This window comes from Capsicum annuum, chromosome 5, assembly GCF_002878395.1.
Source record: "Capsicum annuum cultivar UCD-10X-F1 chromosome 5, UCD10Xv1.1, whole genome shotgun sequence".
Lineage (NCBI taxonomy): Eukaryota > Viridiplantae > Streptophyta > Magnoliopsida > Solanales > Solanaceae > Capsicum > Capsicum annuum.
Window position 1 is genome coordinate 92,408,253 of NC_061115.1, and position 11,610 is coordinate 92,419,862.

At 34.8% G+C, this 11,610-nt stretch overlaps 1 non-coding gene across 1 annotated transcript; it reads right to left on the reverse strand.

Moving 5' to 3' along the window:
- Positions 1-6,114: 6,114 nt before the first annotated feature.
- On the reverse strand, positions 6,115-6,220 carry LOC124899049. Its single transcript, XR_007056188.1, has one exon. It is a non-coding gene; the product is annotated as a small nucleolar RNA R71 (small nucleolar RNA).
- Between the last annotated feature and the right edge of the window lie 5,390 nt (positions 6,221-11,610).

The following is an 11,610-nucleotide window of genomic DNA, read 5'->3' on the forward strand; positions in this document are numbered from 1 at the left end:
AATTTTCTGATTTGTAGAGCTGCTTTGGGAGCAGTCAAAGCTCTGATTGCTTCATCTTCTACTCCTACACCTAGTGTTGGTACTTTGGCATCTGCTCCTATTTTTGAAACTAGCATTGGACAAAATAGTTTGTATGCTCTTGCATCTCTTCAGGAATTTGAGACATCACCTGATGTAATTATTGGTAGGTTATTACTCTTTTTTTTTGACATGTATTGTATGAATGATCTGGGGTCCACTTTTTCTATATGACCCCATATATGGTTGTATCTTTTAGTTTATATCCTGAGGTTATTTCAGATCTTTTTTCTATTTCTACCATGCTAGGTAACCTAGTTATTGATAAAAGAGTCTATAAGAGGTGTGTGGTATCTGTTGGTAGCCTACAGACCTTGGTAGATCTATTTGTGTTAGATATAGTGGATTTTGATATTATTCTATGGATGTATTAGTTACAGTCTTGTTATGCATCCTTAGATTGTCGGACCCCTATAGTTGTCCTTATGTTCCTTGTTAACCAGTTATAGAGTGGGAGGGTGGTTCCCTAGCTCCTAGGGGAGATTTACTTATTATCTTAGAGCTTAGATATTTATACCCAAAGAGTGTCTTTATCACTTGGTTTGGGTTAAAGGTTCAAATTTAGAGAGTCCTTTTTTTCTCTAGGTTCTAGTGGTAAGTGAGTTTCCTAAGGTCTTTCTGGATGATCTTCTTGGTGTTCCTCTGGATAGGGAGATTGAGTTAGGTACTGATTTGGTTTTGAACACTTTTATAATATCTATCTCTCCTTATAGAATGGCTCTAGCTAAATTAAGGGAACTTAAGGAAAAACTTAAGAATCTTCTAGATAAGGGATTTATTCATCCTAGTGTATCCTCGTGTGGTGCACTTGTATTTCTCATGCGACAGAAGAATGGTTCCCTTTGGATGTGCTTTGATTAGTGACAGTTGAATAAGTTATTGATTAAGAACAAGTATCATCTTCCAAGGATAGATGACTTGTTTGACCAATTTCAGGGTGCCAAGTTCTTTTCTAAGATAGATCTTTAGTATGGGTATCATCAACCAAAGATTAGGGAAGATTATATCCCTAAGACAGCTTTTTCTATTTTATATGGGATTTTGAGTTCTTGGATATGTCATTCGGCTTAACTAATGCCCCGGTGGAATATATTGATTTGATGAATAGGGTCAGGCAGTTCTTGGAACTTATTATTATTGTGTTCATTGAGAACATCTTGGTGTATTCTAAGAGTGAGGTGAATCATGTCAATCACCTCCGTATGGTATTGCAGACCTTAAAGGAACAACATTTGTATGCTAAAAATATGGTGTGTCTCCTAATGCATTGACTGAGCGATAGCATTGCTTATTACGTAACTAACCATGGTTAGCTTAATTAATTCCTAGTCCAGGAGGGTATTTTATTCTTTTTCCCTCATTTTATCTCAGCCATAACATGGTATTAGTGTCTCAAAAGAGCATTATTTGCCTCTTATTTCATATTTTCTCTCAATTGAAAACATTTCCTCTTAAGAACAAACCGTAGCCCCTTCAATATTCAAGATCAATGTTCAAGAAATTCATCAAAACTCTCACAAATTCTTCAATCAAGGTATGTTAGATGTTCATCCATGGTTTCTTTTTGCCCATGGAGTCCAAGAATCAGTTTTAAGTCATGATCTTTACATGTTAGCATGAATTATATCCATGAACTCCAATGAATTTCTATTTATACCATGTTTACATGTATTTTCGTTGGAATTAGCCCTTGACATGTTTGAAGGATTAAAGTTGCATGTTAAATCCGTAACCCATGATTTTAAAATTGAAGTTATGTTACTATCACTTGTTTAAACTATTTTCATGCTTTAACTTATGATCCCTAAGTGTTTGCTGAAATTACTAAGCAATGATTTTTGGCATAATGCTTAGTTATTATGATTTCAAGTGCTCTAATGTGTTCTTATTGATATTGATATCGAGTCCTGGGGATTATGAATACCCAAAAACTTAGTTGTTTAAATAGTTTTAGTATTTGTAGAACGTTCTAATATAAAGTATAAGCATTATCCTTCAATAAATTAGTATGGCCAGTTATTCGTTCAGTCATTATTAGATTAGTTAAAGAATCAGTGTCTTCAGTTGGGAGTAACACTTAGCACCGAGTGAACTTAGGGATGGCATCTCCCCCGTCAGTTAGGCATGAGACATTAGTAGCATTCCTTAGGTTCCAGACCTATGGACCAATCATAGACATTGATAGGTCCCCTGTCACTTAGGCATGATACTCTTATCCTTCGAGACATCAGATAGCGGATCAACATAATAGTTTTAGTACCCGTGGCATAATACTGAAACCCTTCCAACTGGGTTACAAGTTGGACCCTGATAATATATTGGGGCATATTTCTTATAGCTAGCTCCTACAATTTCAATTTAGTCTTAGTATAATACAGTTCAGGTTTGTATTGACCATGGCATACAGTTATCAATTATTCAGTTACCAGATTTTAGTGACTTCAGTTTACAGATTATTTCAGTATTACGTTATATGCTTGGTCATGCATTCTCATATTTTACAGTTTTCATGCATACCATGCTTAAGTTATGTTAGGCTATTCATTCAGTCAATTAATATTCATGTACATAATTCCATGCATATCATCATAACCTCATCTAGCATACCAGTATAATCCAAGTACTGGCCGCATACTTGTTTTTGGAATATGATATCTCATATCATAGGTTTGGATGCTCATCTTCCCAACTGCCCTTAGGCATTAAGTGCATTAGCAGTGGTAGCAATGGTGAGTCCTCATACTTTGAGGACCAAACATGATTATTTCAGTTAGACATTTGAAGTTAGTTGGGGCCTGTCCCATCATTTCTTGTTTAGTCAGTTTTAGAGTCTTTTGAACACTTTCAGACAGTCAGTTAGTTTGTCATTATTTCTATCCGATTTCGGACAAGTGGTTTTCAGACTTATACTTTAGTAATGTTTTTCTACTTAAAACCTTATGGAGAATTTTGTTATTTCCTCATCTGTGTATCTTTTGTTATCAGTTTTATTCAGTCCTCATACAAGGTACCAGCTTATAGGTTAGCTTGTGGTCTCGTGTGCTCGTAAGCATCTTACCGCATCCAGGGTGCACTCCTAGGCGATTACAGTCATTATTCTTGGAACTTCCTTGTAATAAATTCAGTTGATTAATCAAGTTACAATTTTTTGTTTTTATTCATCTTAGCATTGTTATTCAATCTAAGCCTTAAATTATGAATGCCATTGAGTTCTTCACAAGTATGAGCAGGTAAAAACCTATAGCTAGGGTTATGCAAACCTTGGCTGCTTAATGAAGTAGGGGAAGTTTGATTATTGAATGGAACCAATACCTATGGCATGCATTGCATTATCTTCAGTATAATATTTGTCTTAGCAGTTGAAAACATTAGGATCCCACCTAGATATTGCTACTTACTCCAAAAGAGGAGTAGTGACTCGAAAAATATAATGGCAAGAGTAATTTAAGGTTTAACTATTGATCCACGCTACTAGGTAATATCTAAGTAAGATGGTTAGCATTCCTATAATGACTATAGACTCAAAAGGTAATAGTTAATTGGGAGCAAGATAAGGGTTAGTAATGCGACATCCTGAGATAAAAAACTAAAGTGTGAAATCCTTCTTCTCCTCCAAAAGACTATAAAAGGTACATAACTTATCGATTTTCAAACAAGGTATTGGGTTGGTTTAACATAGAATGATAAACCTATTGAGTTAAGAAGCAAGGGGAACCCAATCCTAGTGTTCACCTACAACTGATTACAACTAAAGTTAATATCATTATTTGATTGAGATAACTACAAATAAATCCCCTTATTTACTTTCCAGTACTGCTTGTAGACATCAACTGCTAATAACTGCAGTTCCATTTATTCCCTTAGGATTCAACCCTAACCTTAGGTTACCATATCTTAACAACAACTATATCATCATATAAAAGGAGTTATTTCTTGGACGTCATCATACATTAGGGTCATATTAAAATTCTAGTCAATGAATTTATGGGTAGGTTAGGTTAGGGTTTTGGTGTTAGTCTTTCAATGAAACACCTAGAATATCACCCATGGATTCTTTCGAATACGTCATAGGTGTAACAATCAAATCAACCTAAAATCTTAATTGGGAATCCCTATTTCTAGGAAGATGCCCAAGATATATCAAATTCACCATCCATCCTTATTTTTAAGACTATGTAAAGGAATAAGCTAACATCTAATTTGTTTTCCACTAATAATTGTCACCCACATCCCTCTATCAAGGATAATATGGGATTTAGTAAAATTTGTACTTTCAGCCACTATTTCAATTTAACAACAAAGTATTACTGAAACCCAACATCATCAAAAAAGAACTGAATTTAATAATCAAAACCCACACACATTTGCACCCTAATCAAATATAATCCCAATTTAAAAGTCTAGCTACTCATAAAAGTAAAGAATAGAGAATTACATAATTTGAGATTCATTTCCTCTATTGAAATTAAAGCGAGAGTAGTACGAAAATTCCAAACTCAAATTCCAAATAAAAATATCTTTTTGGAAGATAAAATAACAATTACTTCTTCTCACTTATTGGAAAGTTTCTCTTTATGAAAGCTTCAAAGTGGTTGTAGGATCTCCCAAAAGTGAAAGGGTTTTTCCCTTTTGAAGATTGGAACCATTTGTGTGAAGTGACCAATCTACCCTTGAAAGAATTCCACACCATCATGATCGCCATTAGTTGATTGCGATCGTTATGCCTGAGATCACATTAACCTATCACGATCTCCTTGCTTTGACCAGGCCTTAAATACTATAATCGTGGCCACCAGACTACGATTGTGGTAACTGAGGTCGATCCCAACTCTGGATTTTCCAGCTTTTGGACTACTTTAACCTTTTGGTCCCCTTTTTACCTTACTTCACTTTTTTTCTTCTAATTACCTGTAAACCTACAAACCATGGGAATTATTGCATTCAATTGGAAATTTTGCCTCATTTATGAAATTTAACCATAGTAGAGTGTACAAATGCTAATATCAACGAGTAGTAAATTTACCACTCATTAATTCTTAAACTTGTCACACTCATGAGTTTTTCAAAAGAATACTTGAGTGAAACTTAGTGTTTTATCAAAAGGTTAACACTAAGATTCTAATTCTATCCTACCCAAAACCCTAAGCCTAAACTTAGACTAACTCTCGATTACCCATGCATGTACACAACCTCGGATAGCATAACTCCAAGGTTCCTCTCAACTTGGTATACTGTTCAATTTTTCAATATATTATTAGTGATATTTTTTCAACTGTCTTTAACTAAGTTTTGAATTAAACTCCCACATTTTACTTTTAAATTTTATGTAAATGTTGTATTACGAGTGAATGCATAGTTAACTGTCAACACATATAAACTTTTAAAGGTAGCTCATGCACCTAAAGCTTTTGACCCCAACACTTGTTGGGTATATATTAAAAACCTATGCTTTGTACTTAAATTGACGCGTATGTTGAGAGTTATCAAAAAATGACACTGTTGCTGGAGAATGGAACATTGTTTTCACTTATGTAGTGTTGTTAGTAACCTTGGGTTAACTATGGAGCTTTATTTTACATTTTTTTTTGTTTTAGTTCTATTATTAGTTGATTTTCATAGTAATCATGAAAACATAAGCCACAATGGAAGCAATGATGGCGCATTTGATGGACACCTCGAGGATGAGGATCATCTTCATGATTTAAGGCGTGCGAGTGCCTCCGTATTTCATCGGCTAAGGGAAATAGAGTATTCTCTGTCACTAGTGTATTAGTCGATATGTTACAAGTAAAAGTGTGATTCGGGGGCCAAGAACATGAAGATGCAAACCTACATTTGAAAAACTTCATTGATTTATACTCCCTATTTGTTATTACACATATTACAAAAGTGTCTTTTTGGTAAAGACTTTTCCTGTTCTCATTGACAGGGGAAGTGTTTTTGTGGTTTAGGTCTCTACCCTTTGGGTCTATTACATCTTGGGTCAAACTTATAGAGGCCTTTTTGGATAGATATTTCCCTCCATCTAGAATGAAACAACTAAGACACAAAATCATATATTTTTCTCAACATAGTGGTGAACCCTTATATGAGGTATGGCAAAGGTTCAATGACAAACTCATGAAATACCCTAACCATGAAGTTCCTGATAAGATGCTTCTCCAAATATTTTATTAGGCATTAGACAAATTTAATAAAATTGTTGTTGATACGCATCTGGAGGGTCTCTGGTCAAGTTATCCTGTAGGGTTACATTGACATTGCTCGACCAAGTTACAAAATAAAATAGAGGATAACACACCCAATACCCCAAAGTAACCATAGTATTTCCTGCTACATCTTATATCAATAGAAAGCAAAGAAATAAGGACAAATAAAGGGATTAAAATACTACCCAGGTGATGACCCAATTAGATCTCCTTATTAAAAATGTGATGGGAGAACCTTCTACAGAAATCAATGTCATTTCCTCTCAATGTTCCAAAATTTTTTAAGAGGATGAATCTAAAATAATTAATGAAGAGATAAGGTTATTGGCAAACAATCTGGGGGTATTCGCCCAGCCTACCATAGGCAAGGCGGGAATCAAGGTTTGAATGATGAAGACTGGGATCGTGATTGGAATGATAAAGAGAGCGATAGAGACCAATATTGGAGGGACAGGGAGGTATAATTTGATGGATATATTCCCCCTCATGATCGTGTTATGGACAAGGAATCAAGCTTAGTGGACCCAAAAAACTTTAAAATTGAGAATAACATTTCTCAAATTTTTATGTGTGTTGATGGTACCGACAAAATTGTAAGGGAGATTAAAAGTTATTTATCTCAATTAAAGAAAACGATCATGTATCATTCATCTTCCATCAAATAATTAGATATGAAAGTGGGCCAAATTTCAACCCAACTTAATGCTAGAACAAAATGAGGTGTACCTAGTGACACAGTGGTCAATCCCAAGAATGATGCCCATGTCATGAAATTCGTCACTACAAGTGGCAAAACTCTTTGTGAACATTTGGTTGAGGTGGATGAAAATTCTCTTGATGAACAAGTAAGAGCATAGAGAAAGCGTTTTAAAAAACCAAGTGATGATGGTCCATAATCTCATGATGTAGGTAATGAGGAACCAATCATAGTTGAATAGAAGGGTGATGAAGAGGAAACTCCTAAAGTGATTGAGGTTTATTATCAAACGGTGGACGAACCTCAAACTGCCCCTGCTGAAAATTTCTACACCCTTTCTATGAAAGTTATAGAAGAAAAATGACAATGCCATATTCAAAAAGTTCCTTGAAAAACTTATCAACCTCTCAATTAATATTCCATTATTTAAAGCTCTTCCAGAGATTCTGGGTTATACTACATCAATTAAGAACTTTATGTCAAAAAAGTGACTTGTGGAGTGTGAAACTATTAAAGTTAGCCATAGTTGTAGTGCTATCATGTCAAATGCCAAGGAAAAAAAAGGAAGACCCAGGTGCATTTACAATTCCTTGCACCATTGGGATGCACAAATTTGAAAAGGCATTAGGTGACATTAGAGCTAGTATAAACTTCTTTCCATATGTTGTGTATCAAAGGCTTGGGTTGGGTGTTCCTACACCCACCACCATAAGATTCTTGAAGTCAGACCGTACTGTTAAAAAATCACTAGGCATATTAGATGATGTGAATTAAAAAATCATTGGGCTTATTAGATGATGTGTTGGTCATGGTTGACCATTTTATCCTTCTGGTAGATTTTATAGTCCTCAATTATAAAATCGATCATGAGATACAAATCATAATTTGAAGACTATTTTTTGCAACAAGAAGCGATCTAGTTGATATTGAGTTTGGAGAGATAAAAGTCTAGGTACATAATGATAAAGTCTCTTTTCGTGTAAACAAAACCAAAAAGCAACCAATGAAGTTACAAATTGTGTTTGTAATTGACATTGTGGATGAAGAAGTAAATCTTTGTTCCCCTAACCCGAAGGATCAAACTTTATGATAAGATGGATGCCATGCAGTGACATTAAATAGGGCGCTGGATGGGAGGCAACTCTAATACCCCACATCTTTCCCGATCTTTGTGTAGCATATGAATCAAGATCCTCAATTGTATCCCAGCATACGAGTCGTATGTTGGACATGAACCTAAGTAAGTATAGCATGTTTAACATTCTATTATAGGTATGACTTGACCCCATGGATTATCATAAAGAGTAAGAGTCATATAAACTCAATTGTATAGATATCAGTCTTACCCCTTGAGGTTCTATCTAGGATATGAGAGTGGGGTATCTAGTCGTATGCAAAGGTATGCCTCGTATAGAGAGAATTCAAATCAATAAAAAAGTTGGTTCCCCAAGTTTTCCGTTTATCTTACGAGTGACTTTACCAATTACATAGGCATATTATGGGTTGTAAGTACGACTTATATCCAGACCAGTACATGTTCTTTTGAATCTGCAAAACTTATAAGATAACAGTCCATTCGTACCCTAACATACAAGTCATAAGGTCAACTCGTACTGACTAGGAAGGTAATTTTTCTATACATTTTTTAGTGTGCTTTTATGTCTTTCCCCGCTCCCTTAAAATCCAAATCCATGTCATTTTGTCTTCACAAGGGGTGGTATAAAAAGCCCCAAATCCCCAATGTACATCATTAAACATTAATTTACTAAATAGAAAATAGAGAAAGTGTTTTCTTCATCATCCCCAAACATCTAGGGTTTCTCAAGGTCAAGAACAACTTCAAAGAAATTTCCCCAAAGCTTCTACTTCAGGTATGTGGGGTATTCATCAATGGTTCCCTTTAACCAATTGAGCCATAAAACCCTATTTTAATTTAAAATTTATGAATTTTATCCTTTTTTTATTAAATCATCTATTAATCCTATGAATTTAATACATAAACTTCTTATTAAATCAAATTCTATCATTGTAAACATTCCATACTTTATGTTTTAAATTTCAATTAACTATGTCATATTCAATTGGATTCATATTAAATCATCATGTTATGAATTAAACAATGTAAAGATGTTTTCCTCGCATGTTTAACATATTCCCATGTTCCAATTCATGTTTCTCAATTGTTTATAGAAATGGCCTATGTCTTAGTCTTTCAACTATGATTTTGTACTACTATTTAAACTGTTATTTACATATTTTTGTAATCATTCAGTGGTGGATGATTTTGAACACTTGATAGCTATCTATTTGTACATGTCTTTGTTTTCAAGTTATAGGTCAGACAAGCCATGATTTTAGTCACTATATTCGGACTATGATGTTTCTATTGAGAATCTATCAGTACAGTACCATGTCATGTTAGAACCATAATAATACCAATTCTTTTTATTGGAGTACGATTTAGCAATGAGAAGACTTATGGATGGGGGCTCACCCTCCATTTAGGACTGGGTCTTTAAGAGCAGTCCCTAAATTTAAAAACTACGTAGCCAATGTTTGAATATGAGATGTCACTAGCCAGATTAGGACTGACACTTTCTTTAAGGGTCACGTAAAAGTTTAGGAAAGAGTTCTTATTCCTTCAGGACACCATTTTTATAGATCCACATAGCCATGTGTTAGTACTCGTGGCAAGGTACGAAAACCCTTCTAAATGGAGTTACGGATTAGACAACAATTAGCTTAGATTGGGGCATATTAGTTATATGATACCTCCCACAGTGTCAGTACATTAATCAGTGTATTTTAGTTCAGCCTAGCTTGACAAAGTGTATAGACTTCTAGTTATCCAGTTATATAGCTTTTAGTCTTTCAGATTATAGAGTATCTCAGAACTATGTTTATTATTGGTCTTGAATTCTTAGATATTACATGTTCATGAATTTATGCTAATATACCCTATGCATTTCAGCCAGTCCTTATAACATATACCAGTATATTTAAAGTACTGATGCGTAGTTTTATTTGCTCTATGTTATCTTATAACATAGGTTCGAACACATAGTTTCTCGATTGCTCATAGATAGCTCAGCATTACTTAGCAGCAATAGTGGTAAGTCCTCATCCATCAAGGACATAATTTGTTAATTTTATTTATCTAAGTGTTTTATTATGTTTATTCAGTTACACTTAGTTGGGGGTCTATCCTATCTACTCCTTATGATGTTTAGATACTCAGTAAGATAGTCAGTCAGTTATTTTAGTGTTATCAATTATTTTTAGAAAGACAATTGGTTTATAGTATTCTATTAGATATTTCAGACATGTTTTGATACATATTTAGTATCCAGTATTATAGTATCTTATCAGCTTACCTTCTGTACATGTCTTGTATTACTATTTTATTTAGTTCTCATAGCAAGTACCAACTCATGGGTTAACTTGTGGTCACTTGTGGTCGTAAGTACCATGGTCGTGATTAAGGGGTAGCTTTAGGTTTTGACAAAACTTAGTATCAGAGCCTTAGGTTTTTAAAGTGTCCTAAGAAGTCTGAAATCCGCATTAAGGTGAGTCTTATTAATAGGTGTGAAATGTTCCACACATATGGACAATAGTCTATGCAATGTTTTATGAAAGTTTCCCTTTTTTTGGTGTTCATGTCATGCGAAAAAACAACAGAAGAAGGAATGGGGATCAGCCTGCATTATCGCCTTTTTAGGAAGATCCCCTGAATGAGAATGTCTCTCATGCCTAATTATGGGCCACTTTAGCTACCCTAGCCAATCTATTAGCTGCTCAAAACAACCAGGAAGTTGTTGCCTCAGCTAATCCAGTGTCAAATACTACTACAGTTAGGATTCAGGATTTTACTCGGATAAACCCTCCCCCCATTTTCTAGATCTAATTCTAAGAAGGATTCACAAGTTTTTTGGACATGGTAAAGAAGGTGACTTAATTAATGGGTGTCACTTCAAGTGATAGTGTAGAGTTGGATGCATACCAATAACAGGATATAGCTCACACATGGTTTAAGTACTAGAAAGAGGACTGAGGTATGGAGGCAAGACCTATTTAGTGTGAGAAGTTTGCCACGACTTTCTTAGGCATTTCTTTCCATTAGAGTTGATGGAATATAAGGTGTAGGAGTTCATAAATTTAAAGCAAGTTAGTATGAGTGGAAGGAGTATTCTCTTAGGTTCACCTAGTTTGTGAGGTATGCTCCTACTATGGTGGCAGACAATAGATCTAGAATGAGTAAGTTTATATCTGGTGTAGCTTATTGTATGTTTAAGGAGTTTAGGATTGCTATGTTGATTAAGGAGATAGACCTGTCTATACTTTTGATTATTGCTTAGTAGATTGAGTAGGAGAAGAATAATGAGAGAGAGAGAGATAGAAAGAGGGCAAGAGTAGCTAGTTTTAACTTTTCTCTGTCGAGTTCAGAAGGATTAACTGCTTTCATTTTTGTCTAAAATTTTCAGCCCCAGTTCCATCTTTAGCTAGTGTATCAGTGCCTAAATTTAGGCAAGAGAGTTGGGATAGAGCGCCAGGCTCTAAGTTCCAGGGTAGTGTGAACAGTAGTCATACAAATCTCTTCTATAAGAAATGAGATAGGAATAACCTGGG